Source organism: Felis catus, chromosome B2, assembly GCF_018350175.1.
Source record: "Felis catus isolate Fca126 chromosome B2, F.catus_Fca126_mat1.0, whole genome shotgun sequence".
NCBI classification, from domain to species: domain Eukaryota; kingdom Metazoa; phylum Chordata; class Mammalia; order Carnivora; family Felidae; genus Felis; species Felis catus.
Window position 1 is genome coordinate 67,673,305 of NC_058372.1, and position 26,970 is coordinate 67,700,274.

At 38.7% G+C, this 26,970-nt stretch overlaps 1 protein-coding gene and 1 long non-coding RNA gene across 6 annotated transcripts in view; one reads left to right on the forward strand and one right to left on the reverse strand.

Annotated features, from left to right (window-relative positions):
• The window catches only part of FILIP1 (filamin A interacting protein 1), a 273,424-nt gene that overhangs the window by 34,378 nt on the left and 212,076 nt on the right, over positions 1–26,970 (reverse strand). The window lies entirely within an intron of this gene.
• LOC123385435 lies at positions 1,127–26,468 on the forward strand. Its single transcript, XR_006597922.1, has 3 exons — positions 1,127–1,587; positions 22,114–22,311; positions 25,989–26,468. It is a non-coding gene; the product is annotated as an uncharacterized LOC123385435 (long non-coding RNA).

Consider the following 26,970-nt stretch of genomic DNA (forward strand, 5'->3'; position numbering starts at 1 on the left):
CCTATTCTTCTTCAATTCCCCCTGTATGTATGCCTCTCTCTCTTAAAAGAGAAAAGGCAGGTTAAAACTAGCAAGGGCATGATAGTAATTAAAGATGAATGAACCTCAAAAGAGTCAAGCTTGCATGCAGTTAGAAGTCTTTAATCACATGCATTTTTTCCCAGCTAGAGCATAGAACAGAGCTAAGCAGCTTGGTAACATGATAGGACATGGTTTTACCAAATGACTCAGAAAGAAGTGTTAGTTTTTCATAAATTGCCCCAGTTCCTCAAGATGGTGTCTATTATAATAATTATTCAGAATTAATCTAACCTCCCGATATCCTGCATAGGACTGGGATTAGGGTGAGGCGAATAAGGCTGGGTTGTTAGATCTTGTCCTCATTTGAAATTTTGACATTTAATTCATCATTGATTTTTTTTTGCATTGATTTTTACCTTAAAAAATAATGCATTAAAATATTGTATATCTTGCTTACTGAATTATTCGATATCCCCTTAAATTTTTTGCCTAAGGTGATAGCTTCATTTGCCTCACCCTAGTCCCAGCCCTGAGCTCTGAGTGCTAGATAATCATTTTCTTTATGTACAAGTTAATGGCAGATCCTTCATAGCAGGACACAAACTTTTAAGTTTTGTTTTTCTTTTGTGTTTTTTAAGTAGTGGGGGTGAATTTATAAAAGGCTTTGTACACTTTTTACTTTTTCCCTATTGTGAAAACCAGCAGTACTGTGGAATACCTGATCTCACACTTTTTTGACCCAGGTCCAGTAGAGTGGGACAGAGGTCTTTCTCACCTATTCTCAAGAAATTGGTGATAAAAATTTGAAAGAAAAGAAAGGATAATCAGTAAACTTTTTGCTAGCAGTTTTTATGAACTGCTTTTATTTTGCAAGTGAAGACCCTAATGTTATACACATGATTTTATACTATAAAACTATAGCCTGTAGGGGCGCCTGGGTGGCGCAGTCTTAGGTTAAGCGTCCGACTTCAGCCAGGTCACGATCTTGCGGTCCGGGAGTTCGAGCCCCGCATCAGGCTCTGGGCTGATGGCTCAGAGCCTGGAGCCTGTTTCCGATTCTGTGTCTCCCTCTCTCTCTGCCCCTCCCCCGTTCATGCTCTGTCTCTCTCTGTCCCAAAAATAAATAAACGTTGAAAAAAAAAATTTAAAACTATAGCCTGTAAATTTAAAAATAATCTAGGACTCTCATTACATTTACTTTGATGTTATAATCCAAGTAATGCAAACACACACACACACACACACACACACACACACACACCGGGCAAGTTATCACAAATGAAGTTTTATTCTTCATCAGAGAGGATTAGATATAATCTTGCTCTAGAATGGGAACATTAATGACATGTCTTGAAGTCTAGCTGTTGAAAATCATAAACTAAGGATATGCATTATTGGCCCTCTGCGGGTTAGCCCAACAACCCATAACAAATTAAACTGATTATGAAGTTAACCAATAGTAATTTATCTTTAAAAGGCACAGATGGTAGCAACTGAAAACCATGAAAAGCTCATCATGGATAATAAATTATTCTTCTTGAAGATTTTGGGATTTCCTACTACCAGGTGAGCACATGTTCCATGTTTGCCAGCATTTGGTAATAGCCAGACTCCACTGGAAAATACCCTCTTAGTCTTTAAGAAAATCTGACAGGTGTGCCTGGGTGTTTCAGTTGGTTAAGTGTCTGGCTCCGGATTTTTGCTTAGGTCATGATCTCACAGTTTGTGGGATCCAGCCCCAAATTGAGCCCCGCGTCTGGCTCTGCACCCAGCCCCATGTTATGTTCGGCACTAAGTGTAGAGCCCGCTTGGGATTCTCTCCCTCTCTCTCTGCCCCTCCCCTGCTCGTACACACATGTGCCTCTCTCTCTCAAAATAAATAAACATTTAAAAAAACCCAGTAACATGCAAATTTAAATTTAAAAATGCTATATTTTAAAATAAATCATTTTGTATATTACTAGTAACTTGCTCTTAATCATAGTAGAAATTAAAGTCTAGGGAATTATTTGTCATTTGCTCATTTAAACATAGAAATAACTGTTTTTTCTGATAGTTTGCTGCCCATCAGGAGGCCTATATTTGAGAATAACTATTTGAGAAGGAGCTCCCTGATCATACACTCTAGTATGAAGCTCCCTGACTCATAGAAATGTAACCATGATTCATTAATTCACTCAGCAATTCAACAAAGATGGATTGAATGCCCCACCATTGTCAAATAGTGTACTAGATACTTGTAATAAAAAAATAAATTGCAATGCTATGTAAAAAGTACCGTTTATGCTTTAAACATAGGCTACTGAGGGTCACCCAAGGATGGGTATATGACTGAAGGAAGTGGTTCCCAATGCCATTCCCCTGCTATCAGGACTATAGCCCATATGACCCTTTGGAGAGAACTAGATAAGGGTTTCCCTCCTTAGAGAAACAGTCCCTGCCTGGCTTGATGCTCTGAATGAGAACAGGATTTCAGTCCTATTCTTTCATTAGATAGGTGCCACGGCAAGCTATAACCTGCACAACCACACACAATAATCCTATGGGCTCTTCTTTTTCATCTTTCAGGTTTCATTCAGCACACAGGTCTCCTCCCCAGAGATGCATTCTCTGAAACTATTGAAAATAGTTTCCCCAGCTGCTCTCCATCATACCACCCCATTTCTTTCTTTCCCTTAACTTTTATTATCTGAAATCATCTCCTTCATTTATTTGTTTACATAGATATTGTCTGTCTCCCCACCTCTCCACAGAGCAAAAGCTCCATAAGAGCAAGGTCCATGGCTAAACACCAGCCCCCTAACAAAGTGCCTAACATAAAGTAGGTTCTCAATCAATATTTGGTCGGTGAATGAATAAACAAAGGTTATCCAGATGAAGAATGAGGAAACAGTATGCCACATAAAGGGGAAAGTGACACAAGTGCAAGAAACAGAACAGCAGAGTCAATGGCAGAGCACACAGTAGGAGGTGGGAAAACATCAAGGCATAAGACTCCAGTGGAAGGTGGAGGTCAGATCATCAAGCAGTCTGTTTGTTATCCTAAGTTGGACTCCATCCAGAGAATTACACAAAGTTCTGTAAGGACTTTAAGAGTAGTGAAAATATCAGGGGCACCTGGGTGGCTCAACTGGTTAAGTGTCTGATTCTTGATCTCAACTCAGGTCATGATCCCAGGGTCATGGGATCTAGTCTCACATCAGGCTCTGTTCTGAGTATGGAGCCTGCTTAAGATTCTCTCCACCCCCACCCCCCTGCCCCTCCCTGGCTCAAGTACACATGCACTCTCTCTCTCTCAAAAAATTAATTAAAAATTTTTTAATAAAATAAGTAGCAATAATTTCAAATTTGTATATTACAATGTTCTAATGACAATGTGGATGTATGGATCATGGGGGCGGGCAGTGCTAGAGGCAAGGAGATCAGTTATGAAAGCATTAAAATTTTCCAAGGCAAAAAAAAAAAAAAAGACTAAACTATGATTACAATTATAATACAAGAAAAGGGGAGGGGAACCTGGGTGTCTCAGTCAGTTAAGTGGCCGACTCTTGATTTATGCTCAGATCATGATCTCATGATTCATGAGGTTGAGCCCCAAGTGGAGTCAGCTCTGTGTTGACAGCCTTCTTGGGATTCTCTCTCTCCCTCTCTCTCTGCCCCTCTCCCACTCATACTCTGTCTCTCTCAAAAATAAAAATAGACATTAAAAGAAAAGGGGATTTTTAAAAATGTTTTACTTATTTTTGAGAGGGACATACAGTGTGAGCAGGGGACGGGCAGAGAGAGAGGGAGACACAGAATCTGAAGCAGGTTCCAGACTCTGAGCTGTCAGCACAGAGCCAGACTCAGGACTCGAACTCAGGAACTGAGAGATCATGACCTGAGCCAAAGTTGGATGCTTAACCAACTAAGCCACCCAGACACCCCAAAAAGGGGATTTTAGGAATAATTAGGATATAGAAATATCTGGTTTTGGTGCCTGAATGTGAAAGCTAAGGTAGAAAGAATTATAGGGGCGCCTGGGTGGCGCAGTCGGTTAAGCATCCGACTTCAGCCAGGTCACGATCTCGCGGTCCGGGAGTTTAAGCCCCGCGTCAGGCTCTGGGCTGATGGCTCAGAGCCTGGAGCCTGTTTCCGATTCTGTGTCTCCCTCTCTCTCTGTCCCTCCCCCGTTCATGCTCTGTCTCTGTCCCAAAAATAAATAAACATTGAAAGAATTATATAAGATTATTCCTGCATTTTTAAAATGATTTTAAATGTTTATTTATTTATTTTGAGGGAAAGAGAGCACAAACAGTGGAGGGACAGAGAGAGAGGGAGAGAGAGAGAATCCCAAGCAGGCTCCATGCTGTCATCACAGAGCCTGGCGTGAGGCTCATTCTTAGGAACCAGGAGATCATGACCTGAGCGGAAATCAAGAGTCAGAGGCTTACCTGACTGAGCCACCCACGTGCCCCAAGATTATTCCTTCATGTTGATATGGGTAACAATGTGAATGATAGTGCCCTCCTTCACCATCATGGCCCCATTAGCATCACAATCTAGACAATTCATCTAAGTGGTAGCATGTGGAATCTTAGGGGAAATAGTTTTGATGTACTAACTGCCCAATTTTTCCTCAGGACTAATAACTTGAGCAGAGGGCAAAGCTATCTTGTTGAAAAACTCATCTCAAATGAGTCAGCAGAGGCAAGATAAACTTCTAGGTTTTTTCTAGAGTTATAAGTTTTTGAAATGTGGTCTTATAAATCCCAATTTTATTCATCTTTGAAGAATAAGTATAGTTGTCTCTTACAAACTTGTGAGAGATGTAAAGCAGGACTCTGAGCCTCTTTGTAGGAAGTGTTTTTGAATAGGGACATCAACTCACTTTATGAGATAAATGTTATATACAGCTGTAAAAAAAAGTTATTGAAGTTACTAAATTACCAAGCTATTAATTTGTATATTGTATTATTTAATTTTATACTTCTACTTATTATCCTTTGTGCTGCATATTTTCCATTTACCTCTCCAGTTCTACTGTCCACCATTCTCCATCCTGGGGGGCTGATCTTGAGCCATTGTATTGAAAGCCCCTTCTAGCTTCAAGTTTGGTTTTGTCAATAGGAGACATTGACAGGAGATTGGAGAATGAGGTAGTAATTCCCTCCTGAATCTTGGATATTTGGCTTCACCCTTCTACTAAGGGCCATCGTCCCTTTAGGTAGCCTTCTCCTACAGATCCCGTTACTCTTGAGGGTTCCAGGAACTACTCCCTCCCCCCAATTAGTGGGTAGTAAGAGGTACACACTCCTGCACTCCAACTGCCCCTCCCCCAATTACTAGCCCTAGGGAAACATGGTATCCCTTATTAGCTTCCCACCCACACATATACAACATTAAGTTACCCCATATGACTCATCTGGGATTTTTGCCGTAACCCTAAATAGATCAGACAATATGCAAATGTCAGGGCTCAGGATCATTTTTCTCTTCTCTACGTCCAACGCATACTTTATATGCATCATGATTTCTCTTAAGACAAATGTATAGCTTGAGATAATAGGACAAATCTAAGAAGAAAGGAGTCACAGATAATTGGAGCTAAGAGTGGGTCAATAAGAGTTGAGAAAAAAGGAAGTATGACAGGCTTATAGCCACACAGACACATTGCTATGAGTGGAAAGCAGGAACAAGAAATAAAGCTGAAGACAGAAGAGGGGAGACAGAATAGTGCTCCTCCTCTCCCTCAGACCAGACATGAATCGGTCTCTCCAGCCTCATTTTAAAGGTAGACTGCAGGGAAGGGCCTTGCCTTGGATCCCAGGACAACAATCCTAAAGCCTAGCTCTCTACCTTTTTCATTTTGCACTGAGGTTCTTTAGAGCTAGAAATTTTCTGGTTGATAAAAGAGAAAGACCACAAATACTACAAGCTGAACGGGAATATTCAGGAGAAAAAAATGGGTAACTCCTGACAGAGGACCAAATATGAAGTCACATATAATAATTTGTTGAGAAAACAAATCTCTATGTTAGTCAATCATGCCAGTCATTTTCATTGGCTGAAAACATGGGTATTTTTTTTGTCATTTCAAAGCTAACGTTCAGTGCTCAGTGTAGTAGTTCAGGTATGTGCTCCAGAGCCAGACTACCTGGTTTGTGTCTAATCCTGCCCCTACCATCTTGGGCGAGTTTCTTAATTTAGCTCTTCCTCAGTTTCCTCCCCTATAAAAGTAGGATAATAAGTAGGGTCATTGTCAGAACCACAGGAATTATTCTATGTAAAAAGGCTAGGTTCTCAATAAATGTTAGATACTATTAATAATAATGCTAAATTGGAACTTACTGCCGATTTAATTAATTTAATTAATTAATTTAATTAATTCTAATTAGAATGAACTCTTCAAAGATAATGGAGAGGGAGGTACATCTACTGATGCCATGTAAACATAATCTCATTCTTAAAGTTGAAAAAGTTGTTGTTTATCTTGTGGGCATGGATGAGTAGTTTGTACCCACAATTAAATGCCTTTTTGTTGTGTTTTCATATCCCCTAAGTTGTTCAAAGTACTTCTCAAACACCCTCAGCTTGATCAGATGAAATATTTTTCAAAGAGTAGAAAGAAGATATTATTCTTTCTTTTTGATTCTGTTTTTAAAGAATCAGCCAGATGAACAAATTTACTTAACGATTTTCACGAGAAACAGAAAAAGCCAGAAAAGTTTGTCACCTAAATATGTGGCCTTGTTCTTCCCAGTGGCGCCCTCACCTTCCCTTACTCTGATGGGAAGAGACCTTTCTTAGCCCATTCCCAAAGAATACATCATCCAAGTTCATCACACCTAATTATCAGATGCTCATCTAGGTAACACTTGTACATTATCTCAAGTAACTCTCTCCCTCAGAAAATAAGCTAAATGGGGGGTGGGGGGCAGAGGGGGCTTCTCTTGGGAAGCCAGAAAGTGGGAGGATATTTTGAAGCAGGTGGGTTTTTAGGTCCCTGCAATCACAATGTGAGGGTATCCTCCCATGTGTTTAAGTACAGAGGCCTCTCCTCTGTGAGCTGCACTTGTGGTGGTACAGAACATGAGAGGAGGAGCTGGAAGCATGAATCAGATGTGCTAAGACTATTCAAACAAGTTGAAGACAGTCCACAAAGGTGCAATATACCTCATTTTACTCTGTACATGCATTTATGGAGTGCTGGTCAAAAGTCATTTTTTAGCTTATATATTAGGCTTTTAAGCTTATACATTATGGGAGCTCACAATATAAAAACATACCCTTTTGTAAAGCCTTTTACTAAGATATTATTAAGCTAATTTGTCTCTTGGGTAAATTTGTTTTCATAACGAAGATTTGTTTAAAGTAAGTAAAATTACATTTGTTACATAAGTAATAAATTAAGTATACAAATCACTGATAGTACACTCCCTTGCATTTATTTACTCAGAAAAATAACCCTCTCCCTCTTTAAAATGGCATTAGAATTTATTGCCCTTGTATCTAGAGGTCTTTTAAAAAGCTTTTAAATATAAACATACTTGAAATTTCACTAAATACTTTTTAAATTATTATGTTAACATGTATCTAACAATCATTTTGTCCAGTTTTTGAACAACTTTAAAGCTAATGCAACATATAACAAGCCAAAACAATAAACAAAACTCCAAAACCCCAAGACTTAATTTGTATTGATGCTGACTATTGTTAATCTAGAGAAAAAGAAATGCAAGCACCCTTCCGTTGTGGAAAGAATATTTAGTTTTACAAGTAAACAGAAGCTCAGCCATCACATGGAATTAAGAATCTGGGCAGATCAATGTAATGGACCCAAGATTTTCATCTCAGTTGAACTCAAGATTTTCATCGCTTTAAACACAGACAAAACATTATTAACAATCAATGTTACACAAAATTAAACCTACACAAATGAAAACCATACCATCTGCCCTTATGTTCAAATTTCTATAAAACGGGTCATGTGAATCTGAAATCATGCTATAAAAATTTGGTTTTGGCCAAGTGAAGTTCTTTTGTGAAAGACTCACACTACCCTCCAGCCCTACTGAGCGCTAAATGCAAGCTATTTATTTTGATACACTCTGCTGAACTCAGACAATGTTTTTTTTGGCATTTTGAAAAATTACTAAAGTTGAACTTTTTACACAACTGTTTAACATAGTAGAAACTTTAATTCCATTTCTACTTTGAAATCAAACCTCCTATTTTCTGTAGTATTCTTGTTATCACGGCCACCCTGTTTCAGAACAAACACGGCTTTCTTTGGATCACTATGCATTCTAATTCATTGCTAACTTTTACAAGCCTTCTCCACATATGCAAAGAGGTCTGCAGACAATCCACATAATGACCACAAATTTTGAAAATAATATTTGTACCTTCAATTAATTTTTGCTCATCAAGAAATTATTAATTAGAGGATACATTTACAGCCCATGGAAAGGCTGTTCTGTTAAAAGCCTTCAAAACACAGTACGACTGATGGCAGCACGAGATCTTTCTATTCTTATACAAACTCCGCAAGTTTCTGTAGGATGAGATTACTTTTCCCTCCATAGAAAAACAGGAGCATGTCTCATACCACAACAAGGTGCATCTTGGCCATTCCAATCAAGGATTCTGAGGTATCAAGGAAAGTCACAATAAGCTGGTCATTTTCAAGGGTTGTCACCGTCCACACTCAGTAAAACCTGTAGTCAAGAGCTGAAAGGTTGTCAGGTTTTTACAGCCCTTGTCAGATTAGTCAGGCTGTACAAATGTCCAAACCCAGCTTCTAAGATGCTCTTTGCAATAACACTTAGAAATGAGTTTACTGCCAAGTAAGCCTATTAACAAATGAAATGCGCATGGACTAAAGTAATAACTAACGTTGCTTAAATCAAAACAGATCTTGACTTCCTTACCTTAATACTAGGAAGCATAGTAGCTTTTGTTTTTGTTTTTGTTTTTTACAAGGGGGTAATTGAAGTTTGTTCAACAGCAGCAGGCCCTGTTCAGCCCCCTACTCCACAGGGAATTAACCGTCACATTCCAGCCCTGTCATCAGAACAATGAAAGGTGAATGTTGTGCAAAACAGCTTGGGACCACTAACTGATGATGTCATTCCTCCCTTATATGGTTCATTATTGTGCAGATTTACTTTGGTCTGTGAAAAGGGGTGGAGCTGTCCGGGACTGGAAAGGAAGGCTGATCTTAAGAAGCAGAGAAAGTGAACAGAATTATGCTCTGCACAGAGGAAAATGCACTGGGGAGGGGAGGAAGTTGGGGAGGAAAAGTGAGAAAAAGAAAAGATATGCATAAGATGTCAAATGGGCCTCACTCTTGATTCTTCAAACTAGCTAAATGTTTAGCACACACTGGAATTTAAATAAGGATCCCACTAGAGCCTGATCTGTGAGTCAGCCAACGGGATGGAATTCATGTTCAACCAAAGTGCCAGTTAACTTACGTGTGTCTAAATGAAAACACTGCAGTGTGGGCTGCAGAATGCAAGTACTCTTTAGTTTAAGGATCATTATGTCTTAAAAAAAATTTTTTTTGCCTGAATTTATTGCTTTCCTAAAAGTGTTTTGAAATGGCAAAAAAAGTGCTGTCCACCCAAATGAACAAGTGAATATAGTCAGCCAAATTTCAAGGAATGTCTATATCGTCAATCATACAAATCTTCTCAAAATCCCCTATCTCCTTAAACTAGTTTTCTATCTCTTTTTTTTCCTTGTTTCCTTCCATCATTCATTCTTTCCTGTGTGAGTCTGTGAGTAATAATTTAGTCAAGGTAACATTAGTTAGGTAACAGAGGTTCCTGTATAATTTTTTTCTAATACATATCATATTCATATAATTTATATATCATTTATGTTAAGAAATTCCATTTTTAATTACAGAATACAAGCATAGTATCAGATAAATTAGTTAAATTAACTTTAACAGATTAAAGTTAGCAGAATTAAATGTTTGGAGAACATGTTTAAGTCCTCAGATATCTTTCCTATTATACAAATATAAACCATTATGTTATGCATGGAAAAGAATTGGAAGGAAAAATAAGTTAAAGATAATTGCTTTTCTACATTCGTAATGTTCGATCACGTCTTGCCTTGTGAACATGTCTACCTTCTTAACAGTATGAACTTAGAACAATGATTAGTGCATGTTTCAGGGTTGCAGTTCTGAATAAAGTGTTGTGATTTTGGTAAAATTTACATAAAACAACATTTATTGTTAAGGTAAAATTACAGATATTGAGCCAATTAATTGACGCTTTTGGTTTTTTGGGGTTTTTTGGGGGGGAGTCGGGAGGAGTTTTTCCAGCAATTTTTAAATGATTGGGAAAAACCAAAACTGAGGAAGAAACTGCTGCCACCATGTGTTGCGTGCAAGGCTGCCCTGGTGTTGGGGAAAGGGGCTTCTTGGCAATTGAAAGACCCAAGATGGAATCTTGTCTTGGCACCTACTAGGTAGATAGCTAAGAGGATGCTTTCTAACTCCTCTGGCTTCAGCTTACTCCACTATCTAATAGAGATATGGATTTTAACTTGCAGAGTTAAGGCCACAGAGTCTGGCACATAGTGGGCCCGCAAAAATGCTGAATAATACATTTATACAGTTTATACATCTTGATAATGGTATGCAGTTTGCAAAACTACAAATTTGTAGTCTCATTTTGACACAGACGATATAAATTCATGTTAAAAAAAAAAAGAAGCAAAGGGTCAGGACTGATTATATATAATCAAGGGGCATCTTGCATTCAGTCTGCTTCTGGTGATTCGAGCTTGAGGTACAGCCCCAGGGAGGCACTGATTATGTTCAAGGCCAATAAATCACTATTTAGAAACATAATAATAGCAAGAGGAAATGTTTCAGATACATTTGAAAACTCTTTAAAACAAATACAATAAATGTTAATCACAGGTGTGTTTTTTTTTCCTTCCTTGCTTAGTACTACTAAATAGCTACATTCAAAATTAACTTAGTCCTCCTATTAAGACTCACCTAAAATAGCTGTATTTGTCATAATTAGTTAAGATTCCCTGGCTAAATGACATTACTTATTAGGAGCCTCTTGGAACCCAGAAGAGATGATTAAATGGGTCATAGAACCCTCCTTAGAGTCGCAGTAGCTGCAAAGTTCCACTATTATATCCTGAAGCACAGGGACCACATCTTTCTGGGTCTTTCTATATTCAGAAATATCTTATATTCACCTTTTTTTTTTAATTCCAGCTTTACTGAGGTATAATTGGCAAATAAAATTGTATGATATTTAAAGTGTGCACTGTGGTGATCTGATATGCATATACATTGTGAAAGGATTCCTATCATCTAGTTAATTAATTAAGACACTCATCATCTCACATAGTTAACTTTTTTTTTTTTTTGGTAGAATATTTGAGTTCTACCATCAGCAAATTTCAATCACCAACTATATCAACTATACTCACCACGTTTCATATTATTTCCTCCGACTTTATAGTCAAAAGTTTGTACCATTTTATCAGTCCCTCCCTATTTCCCCCACCCCCAACCCCTGGCAAACATTTTTTACTCTCTCTATGAGTTTGACTTTTTTTTTTTTTTTTTTTTTTTTTTAAGATTCCACATATAAGGGACACCAAGTTGTATTTGTCTTTCTTTGTCTGGTTTATTTTATCTAGCATAATGCCCTCAAGGTCTATCTGTGTTGTTGCAAATGACAGGATTTCCTTCTTTCTTTTGGCAGAATAATATTCCACTGTATAAATATACCACAAATTTGTTACCCATTCATCCACTAATGGACATGTAGGTTGTTTCTATGTCTTGGCTACCATAAAAGAGGAAAGATTTATACAATCTGAAGAGAAACCAGAGTATATCTTGGCTATTGTAAATAATAGCTTCAGTGAACATGGGACTACAGATATCTCTTCAATGTCCTGTTTTAATTTCCTTTGGCTATATACCCGGAAGTGGGATTGCTGAATCATATGGTTGTTCTATTTTTAATTTTCTGAGGACCTCCATACTGTTTGCAATAGGGGCTGAACCAGTTCTCATTCCTACCAACAATGCACAAGGGTTCCCTCTTCTTCATATCCCACCAACTGTTATTATCTCTTATCTTTTTGATTACAGCCATTCTAACAGGTATGAAGTGATATCTCCTTGTGGTTTTCATCTGCATTTCCCTGATGATTAATGTATTCACCCACTTATAATTGGCTTCCCATCAAGAACCAGGCATTAATAGGAGCTGGGAATATGGTGTAAACAAGACAAAGTCCTTATCCTGGTGGTGGTCACACTCCAAGGATACATACCCTGAGGAAAGAGAGTAGGGTTTTCTCAAAGGAGGTGACTGAGGGCTGGGGACCTGCTCAATAAAGACCTTCTCTAAAGCAGGGACATTTGAAACTAAAGAATCAAAGGATCCATCCATGCAAAGAGCAGAGGCAGCAGGAGCAAAGGCTCTGAGTGGTAATGAGCATGGGAGATTCTAGGCACGGAAAGAAGTCCATTGTGATCAAAGCATGGAGCGTGAAAGAAGAGAATTAAAAGATCTATTTGAATGATCCATTAACTAACATTTCAAGTATCCTTTTCTGGAACATATGCTCCAGAGATAGCTCTCTGATAAGCTACCAGGGCCTCAATGTGTACTAGAGGGTCCTCTGTTCAGCATAAGAAAAGTGAAGAATCATTGTTTAATTGATGAATGAATGGTTGAAGATGTGTCAGGCATCCATCCTTGTAGAAATGAGATATAAGAACCTGATGAACCCAGCAGCCTGGTGTCCTCAGTAGTGCTGCTCTAGACCCAAGCCTCTACTTGGTTCCTCAAACTTAGGAGAGGATTCCATCACCTGATATAACCAGAAATGGAGTTGATCCTGCAGCTAGAATATTGCTGCATCTGCCTTTTCATGCACCAACCTTTCAGGTAGGGATCTTGTCAGCATGTCCACAGGTCAGGGGGCTGAGACTTTACCAAGTCTCCAAGTACTGCTTACTAGTAACTGTATGTGTGGTAAAAGTCAGTTGGAGACCTGCTTTCATTATGACCTATCACTTGTCATGAGATACCAATATCTTCCAATAAGATCTGACAATTGGAAAAAAGCAAGGTGACTTGGCCCAATTTGCCACACCATGGTAAAGAGCTGGATTTTATTCTGAAACACCTGATTTATATGACTAACATGTAGAGAAGGTACTTGAGGGCAGGGAGAGCAAGAGTGGAAGATGTCTCAAAGGGCTATTGTGGTAGCCTCAATACACAATGGGATGGTGGCTTAGATAAGAGTTTGTCTTGGACTAGGGCAGTGGCAATGGTTCTGGGAAAATGGACAAATTCCAGATATAATTTGGAAGCAGAATGAATACAACTCACTGGTGGTTACTTTTGGAAGGTTGAGAGAAAGACAAGATTTAGGGTGATTGCATTTTAGTTTGAGTGATTAGGTACAAGTACTGTTAACTGAGATAAGCATAACTAGGTTTTCAGAAAGTAACCAAGAGTTCCATTTTAGATACCTTAAGTTTGAGAAGCCTATTAAACATCCAAATGGGCTGGTCAAGTATGGACTTTCACTCAGTTATTACTCAATGAACCAAATAAAAATTTTTGTTTAAAGAAGACTAGTAATTTTCTTTTCTATGAATGACATACAATCAAATGGAGACCTTCCCTTTCTCAAAAATTTTAGCATGTCTTAACTGAACTGTATACTCCAATTTAATTTACTCACATGGAAAGTATTATTGTGATTATGGGTCCACAGGCCAAGTCCTAAGTCCACCATGAGTAGGGATCTCCTAAGACAGTCATAACTTCTTAGAGTGCTGCATCCCAGAGACAGAGTATCTAGGCTACCATCTAGGATGCATCCTTTAAGCATCCTGTTGCCACTGAGCACCGTGACCTGAGCAAGTGGCTCTTAAAATCAAATCTTCTCACAACTGCTTCTTATTCAAATTGATCAAGAAAAGGAGAGACAAAGAGGACATCTTTCCTGCACATTCTGAGAAAGACCTAGTCCAGCATATGGCAAGTGGGAAGTTTCTCAACATGTGGGCGGGTTACCGGTCTTGCCAATTCCATGTGCTTTTATCTCAGGAGACATTTTTTGCTGCAGAGGAGGTTGTGCTCCAGAACTGTGAGAAGTGGGTGCACTGGTGAACTGGAGTGGGCAGGCAAGGACAAGTCATAGGATATGCTAACAGCACTACACTTGCTTTCCTTAGTTGGGGGCAAGGGAGGGGTGGAGACCTTTCTTCCAGGATTCCTCCCTGGAGGTTTGGTAATGGTGTATTAAGTCTGGGCAGTAGTTCTGCACATAATTATGCCTCTTTCCTTCAGTGAAATATAATCCCAAACTTCTCAAGTGTTACAGATTCCAGAAGTCAGACAAATCTGTAAGCATTAGAGAGCCAAGTAAATCAGAAAATATTGGAGGAAGGGATGGTAGGTGTAAATAAGTGGGAAACATAAGATCACTTCTGTGATCAGAATATAGGATTTAGTGACATTGTAACAAATGACAAAGACTAGGTAAACCAAAGCATTCCTCCCTTCCAACAGCACACTGGATACAGAGTAGCCATAGTCCACCATTTCTAGTTCCCTTCACTTTTCAGATCAGATACATATACTTCCCTAAGCATTTAAGAATAAAATAATTCTTCATAAACTTCTCTAGGAAATTGAGAGGTAGGCAGAAAATATAAAGCAAATTCTTAAGGCACAGTGTTTCTGAAGTCAAGAGCAATGAGTTGAGATTAAATAAAGTTGACCTCTGGTGTGTTTGCAGTTGAAGCTCACATTCAGCCCCTGAATAATTTGAATAGTTTCTTGGCTAAGAGTTCACATCCAAGAGCTGAATATGTTATGCACTGAGCATAAAAGACCCAACCTTTGATTAATCTTTTCTGTTCAAACTTTTCACCACCACAAAGTACTTTCCAAACACAAGCATTCTTGGAAAAAGAGTGCATACTCAGTCAAGGAGCCAGAAAGGAGCAATCTCCAAACACTGAAAACACCACCTTCCCAAGTTCCAACTCCCTCTCTGGAGTCCAGGATTTGTAATGCTAATCTGAGTACCTTCTTCCATCCTGGAAAAAAGGGAAAAATATCAAAGTGATGGAGCTGAATATTCACTGTGGTACTAAGAGACAACACATTTTTCCAGCACTTGCCTTTCTTAACTCTTTCTTGGTATATAAATTTGTGCAAAAATAGCATTTGCCTGGTATTTAACGTGATGAAAAATGGCTGCCAATTTAGGGCAGCATTCCCAAGGTTTTTCACTCTGGAAGAATAATCTTATTACTTTCCAATACCTGATTTTGTCCATGATGCCGTAATAAACTATCAGCTTAATGAAAAACCCAACCCAACTAGTTTGGAATCTGGGGACCAAAAATTCCCAATCATTTGTTAGAAATTCTCACTTTGAATTCAGTTGCTTTTGCAACCTAGATTCAAACATTTTCTCTGAAAGTTACATATCTCAGTAATAACTCAATTAGTTCAAAAAGGATCTACAAGAGACTCTGGTTTTGTGTTTCTAATATACAGAACGCCTATCAGAGTTTATCAATTGCCTGACATTACAATTACCAGTAACAGAGTACTGATAGATCAGAAATTTTTTTTTAATATGTCACTATAAAGCACTAGTTATTAACTATATTTTTGCCACTTTGGTAGATTCTGAAGCTATAACTACTGACTAAAAATTTGCCTGTTAAAGTGCCTTTCTAGCTGGCCTAACTATTTGTTATTTCCTAATGATCTTCATTGTGTGTTTCTTAAAACTTCCCATCTGCTCCAGTTCCTGAGGGTTCTCTGATTAATACTAAAAATAGGCATACATTTTTATTTGCATACGTATACTGTGTCCCTCACTATCAACTTTTTTATCCAGAAGTTATAAAGTAAATCTGTGTTAGACTTTCTAAATAAATGAATTTGTATCTATACTTCATTTCATAACCCGCAATAACTTCTGTGCAAAATACATGCATTTAAATCCTTCAATTTGGTACACTAGTACACTTCAGATTCTTTTTTTTTTTTTTTCTCATTCAAAGTAGTTTGCTTTATGCAGCTGTTGGGAAAAGAAAATAATTATCCCCAAGACTATTCTATAAGTCAGTCCAAACTGAGTTTAAACTTTTATTCTTTTCAAGATATAAAATGTGTTCTTTCACTTCTTTTTAATTTACTGATTTTTTTGAATATGCATAGTTGTAGAAATGCAGCAATAAATTTATGAAGTTAGCAAAGTTACCACAGCAGTTTTTCTTCCATAAGATGCCTATATTACTAGATGTTTCACTTCTCATAAAATTGTATATGGCTAAAAATCATAATACTATTATTTTTGTAGAAAGAAAGTCATCCTTTTCCAGATGTGTATTTCATAGTTACATTCTACTCCTCAAGTATAATTTATTTTATATGTAAGATTTATCTGTCCTTTGGAAACTTAAAACATAAATGCTAAATCTTCCCTCACCATAAACCACACTGTTATATTTTTGGTTCTCCTAAAATGGTAGAAACCAAACGAGGCCAGAGAGAAATGACCCTGATTAAAATAAGGTCAGCTGTCTCACATATTTATGGAAGATTACCTGTCCTATACATAAAAATGACGATAATAAGCATTACTAAGAGTCCCAACTTTTTCCAACTGATTTGGAATGCCATCTTTAACATATATTAAATTTCTATACCTACTATAATCTATTATAATAATTCTCTATTATAGAGAATTTTTATCGGCTCCATTGACCTACCTATTAATGTACTAATACAATACTGTTTTACTCACTATAATTTTTAAATGAGTTTTTGTTTTTAGTAGGAAACTTTTCTACTACTTTTCATTTTCAAAGTTTGACTATTCTTGCTTGTGGATTTTTTTAAATGTTTATTTATTTTTGAGAGAGTGAGAGAGGGAGAGAGCGCAAGTGCAAATAGGAGAGGGGCAGAGAGAGGGAGACAGAGGATCCAAAGCCAGCTCTGTGCTGACAGCAGCACGTCCGATGAAGGGCTTGAACTCACGAACAGGTTGCGAGCCCTGAGATCATGAGCTGAGCTGAAGTCCAACGCTTAACTGACTGAGCCACCTAGGCGCCCCTTGCTTGTGTATATTTTATACAAACTTTAGAATCACTTCAGTTAGTTCCCATATCTTAAGAAAAATCCTAATGATATTTTTATTAGGACCACATTAAACTTGTGGATTAATATAAGAAGAGAGCTTTATGATGTTGAGTTCCCAGTCCTACAATATGGTAAAACCTTTCCATTGGTCCCAGACTTTTTCATATCTCCATGTAGCATTTAAATTTTTTCACATTCTTTTTTTTTTAATTTTTAATGTTTATTTATTTCTGAGACAGAGCATGAGTGGGGAAGGACAGAGAGAGAGAGGGAGACACAGAATCTGAAGCAGGCTCCAGGCTCGGAGATGTCAGCACAGATCCTGACACAGGGCTCAAACCCACGAACAGTGAGATCATGACCTGAGCTGAAGTCAGACGCTCAATTGAGCCACCCAGGCGCCCCCCAATTTTTTCACATTCTTAAGTTTATTTCTAGATAGTTTATATTTAATGTAGTTTTGTTTTTTGTCATTTGGAAAGATAAAAACTATTGATTTTTGACTCTTGATTCTATATAGTTTTATACCTTGCCAACTCACTTTATTGAATTCTCTAATTATTTGCAGCAGGTTTGTAGTTTTCCTGAATCTACCCACAATCTAAGTACAAAACAGCTACCTCCACCCAAACAATAGAAGAGTGTACTTTTCCAATACTTTGCATTGTTCTCAAAAATTTCTTAGTTTGATACATTGTAAATTGATTTCGTGAAATTCACCTATGTTTGTTCTTAGTGTTCAATACAGAGTGAGCAGAAGAAATGTTCACTTTTAGGTATTAAGTTATACCTGTGGTAAGAACTTTATATTTGTTATCTCATGAACTTAACTCTGTGAGATATGTACTCAGCTATACCCACTCTGTAGATGAAGAAACCAAGAATTAGAGGCATTAGAAAACCCGTCCAAGGTTACAGAACAGGAAGTAGCAGAGTCAGAATTTTAAGTCAGAGCTATTTGCCTCCAAATGAAATGCAGGAGACTGAGAAAACATCTGTCTCTAGGTTCCAGATTTTGAGGGGCTCTGGCACGCTATAGCTAGAGTAACCCAGGGAGGAGTTAACCATAGTTAAAGAGGTTAGACTTAGCTCAGATGATCCTCTGAAGATCATAAACCATTTATATACATATCATAAGCACTCTGGAACCCACCACAATGCCACATGATTTCTCCTTAGCACACATCTGGATTATTTTACTAATAAAGAGGGTGCTACTTGCAGGCCTCAAGCTTATACGTGCAAGAAACACAATTACCTTCATTTTTCCAGATCTCTTATAATTTTCAATATGGGTTCCCATTATACTTTATCTTAGTTCATTCTGGGTAAGCTCAGTTGAGTCTGGTTTCCCTTAATAAATTTAAAGATTCCTCATTCAAGTCAGGGTCTCCTGAGTTAATTCTAGGGCTTCAGGACCCCGTTTCTGGAGTTAAGATTAAGTCCCTTGACCATCAGGAAGGTGGGTAAGAGGTCATCTAGTCAGCCTTCTTCCACCTGGCATTCTCTGAGATGCACATTGTTGTCTCTTGTCACAGGTGTCAATCTGCTCAGATTGCTGATATAAACGAGTCACAGTTCTATCCTCATGGCCAGCTATGGCTTCAGCTATTCACATGGCCTTTCAGGGACATGGGAAAATCTACATTCCTTTTAGGGTTACATATCAGACACCAATTTTTACCCTATTTCTCCTGAATTATTTAGTAGAAGGAGAGCCACAAGTTTTGCCATGCTTTTTGCAATGAACTGAATTGGGTCTCCCAGAATTCATATATTGAAGTCCTACCCCCCCAATGTGACTATATTTGGAGATGCAGCTTTTGAGAGGTAATAAAGGTTAATAAATCATAAGGGTAAGGTTCTAATCCAAAAGGATTAGAGGCTTTTCTAAGAAGAGGCCTTATAAGAAGATCTCTCTCTTTCCATATACGTGCACAGAGGAAAGGCCATGTGAGCATGCAGAGGGAAGGTGGCCATCTATAAGCCGGGAAGTTAGGCCTTACGAGAACCCAACCATGCTGGCACCCCGATCTCAAACCTCCAGCCTCCAGAACTGTGAGAAAATAGATGCATGTTGTTTAAGCCACCTAGTCTATTAGTTATGACAGTCAGGCAACCTAAGACACCCTTGGACTCAACCTAGTAACCTCTTTACTCTCAAATTCTCCACACCACATCTATCTGTGGTTTATATTACTCTCACCTTCCCTTCCTCCACCCTCTACTCCCCCAAAAAAGCTCAGAACAGAGCCTCTTCTTTTGCACTACCTCCTCCCACAAACAACATAGATTGTTCTTGCTTTCTCGCTTCCCCAAGCATCTTATCTAACAGAAAAGAAGAGGTGTGGTAAAAACTGGATCCACTTGATTACATATTCTTTCTAAGGCTATGCCTAGATCTTTGCTTCTGAAATCCAAAGACAAGATATTGAGTTCTCTTCTCGCTTTCAGCAGTGGCAACTTTTCCTTGAGGCAGTGGTTGCTCTTGGCTGGCTGTTCAACTAAGGACAGGACACAGGATAATAGAAAATATTAGGTTAGAAAATCTAATTATTATCATACTCTAGTAAATTTTTATAATGGAGTATAGGCAGGTGAAAATGTCAAAGCTATAACAATATTATAATTGAATTACTTAGTCTTTGAGGTTGTAAGGGACAGGCTCACCCAGACTACCTAAGAGGATGGAGTTATTAGTGAGAATACCTCATAGTAAATTAAAGCAGAAAACTGTCTCCACAGCTGATCAGACCTGGAGAGAATTGGAATATTATGCATCATTTTGTGTCATATACCTACAGTTCTAGTAACCCGGCAGCAATGAATATGATCTAATGCTTGTCATCCTCTCAAAAGCAGGTGTCCACTGCAACCCCAGTCCTGTGATGTGGGCTCTTCTTCACTCTTAGAATTTCTCTGTCTCTGCTGGGTTTTTCTTGGTTTCTGTGGTCTTTATGTCTTTCTGTTTCATATGCCCCGAGAAAGTGTCTCAGTGGGTTAGTCAGTCCCCATCAAACAGAGCTCACTATTTGGCAGTGTTCTCCTGCCAGGCTACTTCATAGGCCTCAGCCTCCCTGATGTCTAGGTTATCAAATGTTGCAAACTAGCTGCATTCCAGAATACATAGCCAACAGATGAATTTTGCTCACTGCACATTGTTTTATAAATTTGAGGCAACATTGAAAAACCAGAAGATTTTACTAAAATCAGATTTCTGTCTTTTCCCTAAAATTCAGAACTGGCAACAATGTGGCAACTGAATCACAACCTGAATCTGAGTCAGTCAGCCTGAGCTGAATTGAATGGACTTTCCCTGGTGTCACAGTTTGCTATCTCCAGCCCAGTGGTCCACCACTCATGCAATGTGTGCTAAAGGATCTGCTTTTTTTTTTTGATGACTGCCTAGCACTGCAGGTGTTTGCGATTGAGACCTTTGTGACCTCTGTCCAGGACAGTTGACCTCTGGTCAGAAAAGAAAGAATGACAGTTATGTGAAAGGAGTTGCCTCGATTTCTCTCAGAAGAGGCCTCTTCTGTGAATCAGGTGCTCAGAGTTTCAGGAACTGTCTGGCAATTTCCTGAAAACTTTCTGAAAGAGAGCAACCCAACGATCAGTTCAGATCTAGAGAGACTCTGACAACCTGATCACCTCCCATTACTGGGTTCTCATTCTTTACCTCTCATATTTAAATTCTAAATACTGTCCTCCATTCTTACTTCTCCTAGGATTTTTCCAGAATAAGGGATATCAAATACCAGGACTGAGGCATTCTTATGTGTTAAAAATCTTGAAACAGTAAAGTGTGATTCTTGTGTATTGTCTCTCAGGCTCTCCCTTTCAATGCCTTTCCTTTTCAGTGGCCAGTTCTCTTTGATTATTACCCCATCCCTTTGTATAATGTTAGAGACTTTCTTGGTTCAAGTTCTGTTCTTATTGTTGTAAAAGTCCAAATACATTGAATCTAATTAACTAAAACTCTCAGCTAGCCAGGTTAAGCCTTAAGATCTGGAAAATATCTTCACCATCCTTATCTACAGTAAAATGCAACAGGAATTAACATTCAGATTTGAATATAATGTAATAGGCTCTAAGGTTGTAAAGCCACCCACATAGCAGCACTACAAGATCCTGAGTCATCAAATATGATTTTGTACTATACTTAAAAATTTTACAGGAAATTAAAATGCATTTGAGACATATTTTCCATAACAGTAAAAGTAAGTTAATTTATATTATAACCTTTGATTAATCAGAAAATTTTGTTGATCAGAAAACCTGTTTTCCTAGGCATGTCTGTTAGTTATAATACTAAGACTCTGAAGAGTCTTAGATCAGAGGCTGCTAACTTAGTGACCTTGAGAATGAGGGTGCTATGAGGTTTGGGAGGATCATATCCACCTAAGATCCAGCATTTATGTATAGTGGGATCTGGTGAAATGAACTGCAGGGGCATTTTTAATGGGCCCAGTCATATTTAATCCAGGGAGCGCCTACTTCAGAACGAGTCGCATGCCCCTACTTCTACAGGGCTGAAAGTAGATATGTTAATACCTTGGGTCTATTAAGAGGATTAACTTCTTCTAACTCCAAACTTCCAACCCTAGGAAACTGTCTGAGTCACCAATTTTGTGGTCCCTTTAAGATGCAACAACGCTTCCTTTATATCATCCTGACTTATCCCATCCTCCAATACAAATACCCAGCTGTGAGCTAGGAGTAACACTACCTCACCTCGCCTCTTTCATTTCAGTCACATTTTCCAGTAGCAAGTGGGACTTGCATATTGCCAGGGTAAGAGGAACTAGAAGGAGGAGTTTGATCCTGGCATTCTTTCAGAAAATCAACTGTAAAACATACTCCTTCTGTGATGGAATCTCTAAATTCTAATTCCTCTCCTTTCTTAAAAACTGTTTATTCCTAGCAATCGTCTTGGCCGGTAGGATACTGATAGTTGGTGGCATATCTCGTGACCAAGTTAAGGTCTGTTACTCAAATTCTGAATCTGCAACATTAGAATGGATGTGCAGTCCACAAAGTCACTGGCAAACTTTCCGAATCATCTTTTCTTCCTCCGTGCATTGGGGAAATGGGGAAGTGAAGCATTCACTTTAATCAAAAGGTAAGAATTTGAAAGTAGAAAAGATTATTATTTTTTACTGTAAACTAAGTTCACACATTAATTCTTCCAATTAAGTATTGGTAGTAACCTAAGGAATCTAAGGAGCTTAAGCTGTCTGCTTACCCACGTACCAAATAGGGACAGTAATTATGCATAACATAGTTTTAAGCAGGATGTATATGTGTCCAGCATATTGGGGAAGTTAATAAAAACTAACTCTGCTATTGAGTGGCCTCTAGCAAAGTGCTAAGCACAGAGAAGAGGGCTCAGTTATTTTTTGCTAATATATTCCATCTATTGATTACTTTCTGCTTGATAAGTTTTGATCTTTTTATACATCATTACCATCTTTTCTTACAAAGTGCTTTATTATGACTCGCCAAGCTACCAGTGAGTAAAATCAGTTTTATTACCATATTTTAGGGATAAGACATCTAAATCTAAAAAATCTTAATGGATATTATGCCAAGGAATCAAGTGTGGATCTTTTTCTATAAAGATGACAGATAGTATTTCCCAGGATTCCAGGCCAACAGAAACTTTCCAAAAGCTTGCTCTGATTGGTCATTTCCCATCTTAGGCAAGTATATTAGTGCAGCCTGGTCCACAAGTCACCAGGCAAAACCCATTCCCCTTCACGTTGACAAAATGGGGCTTGAAAGCTTCCCTTCCATTCAAGCCCCCACTCCTGCATTCTCTGCTTCATAAGTTAAGAGATTTCTCTTGAGATGCTGATTTGTACTAAAAAAGAAAAAACAAAAAATGAACTTATACTTGGAAGGCTTGCTGCAATATTATATGATGATGTAATTATTTATGTAGTCACAGCTGAGCCTATAGAATCCAAAAGTTTTAAAATCTACAATTACAGTTATGGATTTAGACAGCACTCCCCCACATCATTCACACACACACACACACACACACACACACACACACACACACACCTCAAATATTTAAGTTTCAGACCACTTTTTGATGTAACTGTGTTCTCTCTATTTTGACATTCTTGAAGCAGTTCTAGTGAAGCTTAAGATTAAAATCACAAGTCTTGCAGTTCAGACAGGGAGTAAAGTATAAACTCTGAAGGTGATCTCATGTGCTCAGAATTAAGCCTTAAAAGGTCAAGTTGACTTAAAATATGGACCAAACAATATAGCATTTAGAAAGGGAGTTTTCTTTACCCAATCTTAACTAATTCAATGAAGGATATTCTCCTCTTTATTATTAACAATGCTAGTTAAGCAATGCATTTTTTCATGCTATTTCATCCTTTTAATTTGGGAATATGACTATTTGTAAAAATAAATATGCAGTAAATGATGGTAATAAATTATGATCACAGTCTGCAGATTTAAAATGAAGGAAGCCCAGAACAAGATGTTGCCCATTTTAGGTTCTTAATTTGTGGAATTTTTATATAAGATGAATTTCATAACTCCTGAAATGTTAAAAAGTAATTTCTGTTTCTATTATTTTTACACTTGCAGGGTCTAGGTCACTGGCAATAACAAGGTCGTGGTTTGGGGGTCGGGGGGGGGCTTTATTTAGCCTCCTCATAACCATCATCAGCCTCCCATCATAACGACCCCAAACAGAATCCAACCAAAGTAGAGGCCTGTGTATGTTATTCAAACCCAACTCCAAACAAGTCCGCCGGCTGCTCCTTCCAACAGACGCTGTCTCAAAGTTTCTCCTATCTTGACAGTCTAGAAACCACTGGTCTGAATATCTCTGTTTATATCCTCCCAATAACCATCATTCTGCCTTGTAAGAGTTTATGTCATAGTTTGGCCATGAGAGCATGGAGGTGGGAAGCCCACACACATAGAGAGAACACAAAAAACAAGCCATTTTGCACAAGGGACTCATTTGCACAAAAGTGCTATACCACTATACACTGTGATCTGAGTTGAGCTGCATAATTTTTCTGGGACTCAATTTCTCCATCCATAGAATGCAGGACTCAAAAGGGCTGATCTCATAAGTCCTTTGCAGTGCTCAGAGCCTGGGATTCCTGGTCTCATCCAAAGTCTGAGTTTGGATTGCTTCTCAACACTTGCTACTGATCCCGTAGACCGGGCTCCTTTTTGCTATCTTTAACCATTCTCCCTCAGGAAATGAAAAACTCTAGCAGGATAATTACAGAGAACCAAGCCTAGATGCTACCCCAGGTAGGGGGCTAGATGGCGGGGGAAGCCCCAAGCTTCCTCCCATCCGCTCTCATCACTCCCACCCACCAAAGGAAAACCTGTCTGGGGCGGAGACCACCTGCAGAGTTGCACACTCAGTGGGAGAAGCTGGATGAGATTATACCGGGCAAACCATTTAGGCTTATCTCACTTTCTTCCTTCCTTTTTTCTTGCTCACGGTAGAAACAAAGGGAAATGATGCCGAAGTAAAGTTCTTGGCTCCCCGCCCCCGACAAAAGGGACTTTTCCGGAGAGGGGGAAGGGAATGCAAAACAAAGAAGGAAACAAAGGACTTGGGACGTTCTACAGGAGGACTCCCACTTGTGCTCAGCAATGCCGGTTCTTTATTAGCTGCCGCCCAGCTTCCCCTGCAGGTGCTGCGGCCGCTAGGAGCTCCCCAAACCCCGGCCGAGGTCGGAGGGACAGGGGGCCTCGCCCGCGGTCCCGGCACCTGGCGGGGAGGGGCTCCCAGGCGACTTGGCCAGGGGAAAGCCATGGGGTCAGCAAACTGCCAGCCCCCATCAGTAGATCTAATTATGACCGCTGACTTCAAAAAGAGGATTTAACCCAAAGCAGATTTAGCAGAGCAGTTTCCAAAGGGCAGCAGGAATCCCGGGCCTGACCTTTGAGAAAATCCTATAGGCTTCACTGCCCCGGGAACTCGGCAAGCCAGTCACGGTGGACTCCTCAGATCGCAAAGACATTCAGGGATGCCAACTTAAGTTATCAGGGTCCTAGTGGGGATGTTTAATTTAGCATAACGTGTGTCTGGAGGGGCGTGCATTGCTGGTCAGTCAGGGGATTGATCTGGGTCAAAAACACTGACAGTGGAAAATATAAAGCTCTAAAGTATAACCCGTTAAGTCAACAATAACTATTTCAAAACGTTAAGGCAGTTTGATATGTTAAGTGAGCATCAAAGGTCTCTTAGTGAAGTTTGAGGACATATCCCAGCAACGCTGATCAAAGTATTGAAAGCATCTTAAGGTATTTTTTTTTTTAATTTTTACTTTGATTTTTAAAACCTTCTACCCAGCACTTTACTCAGGAGAAATGTTTGCTGTGGTTGTTTTAGTAAAATCAAACAACTCCAAAAGGGTACAGAGCATTGGAATTGTTCCTCTAGAGTCGATGAACAAGAAGTTTGTAAATAAACACATCTGGGATAGGCTTATTGTATAATAAATACAAAAGTACTTTGTGAACTATAAAGCTCTTCGCTGTGGGTTATTATTTGAATTACTCTCACAAAACACAAAAATTAGGAAGACAAAAAGAAAGAGAAAGACACAGCCCAGGTAAGTACAGTCTTTCCATCAACACGCTTCATTTAAACCATCTCTGTAAGTGAAATGGTGCCACTTCAGGCAGTTAGCTTATGTGGGAAATTGTAGAAAAGACAGGTCTGGTTCTAAACCACATAATTTACAATGTGAGCAGAAAACAATTCATTCACACGTGTTCTTTAAAATTATTTGATTTCAGATCTTTTAAGAAGTCACTATCAAACAAATTGCTACTCCTTTACCTGACCACATTCCAACACAGAACACCTAACCAGATGGCTGTTGCAGAGATTCACAATTTACACTGCCCTTAGAACCTTGTTTGCAAGATCTGTGCTTGAGGTTGGGAAGTTCACAGAGACTGAGGAGGTGGAGTTTATTCTCACTGTGTGGTTGTCCAAAACAAAGTCAAATTAGACCATCTGTTTGTTCAAACACGAAGCTGATAAACCTTAGCTTCCAGGAGCAGAAGACAGGCTTAAGCCGTAAACTGAGAGTATCGGTATGCAACACTCCAGCCATTGTTCTCTTTTCCATTTCTCCTTCCCCAAGGGATGTGCCAAGTCCAATAATAAGTAAAACTTACCAATAATTTTTAAAAATTTAACAAAAACTTGTTTCATGCTTTTATTTACTCTTCTTGTGACAGCTTTTTCTAACAAGCAAACTAATCTAGGAAAACCAGGTCTCTTTCTTGTAACTAAGTATATAATAAAGCTGGGATTAGTAAAGCTGTTCCCAAGTGGCTCTTAATTTGCAAGTCCTAAATACAGAAGCAGACACGCTCGGTAACTCAAAGCATCAGGCTTGGATGTCACTGGTTTCAAAGATTGTGGAATTCACAGACATAACCATTCAGCTGAGGAAAGAAAAAGAGAATAAACTAAAAAAAAGATGCTGAAAAAACTGGAGAGTATAGAAGAGTTAATGACAAAGCTTTTCAATTTGGAGTCTCTACATCAAACGTGGTGATCCCTGGTCTGAGAAAACTACCTGCCAGGACAGATATCCATGCTCCAAATGCAGAGTTTTTGTTTTGTTTTGGTTCCTTTTTTTACACCGTGTTTTAAGAGTTATGCAACCCTTAGAAAGCAGGTAGCTCTAGTTGTTAAGTACTTCATACACAACCAAATATTAAGACTTTCTATAGTGGTATTAAGAATGAACAGGATTCAATTTTA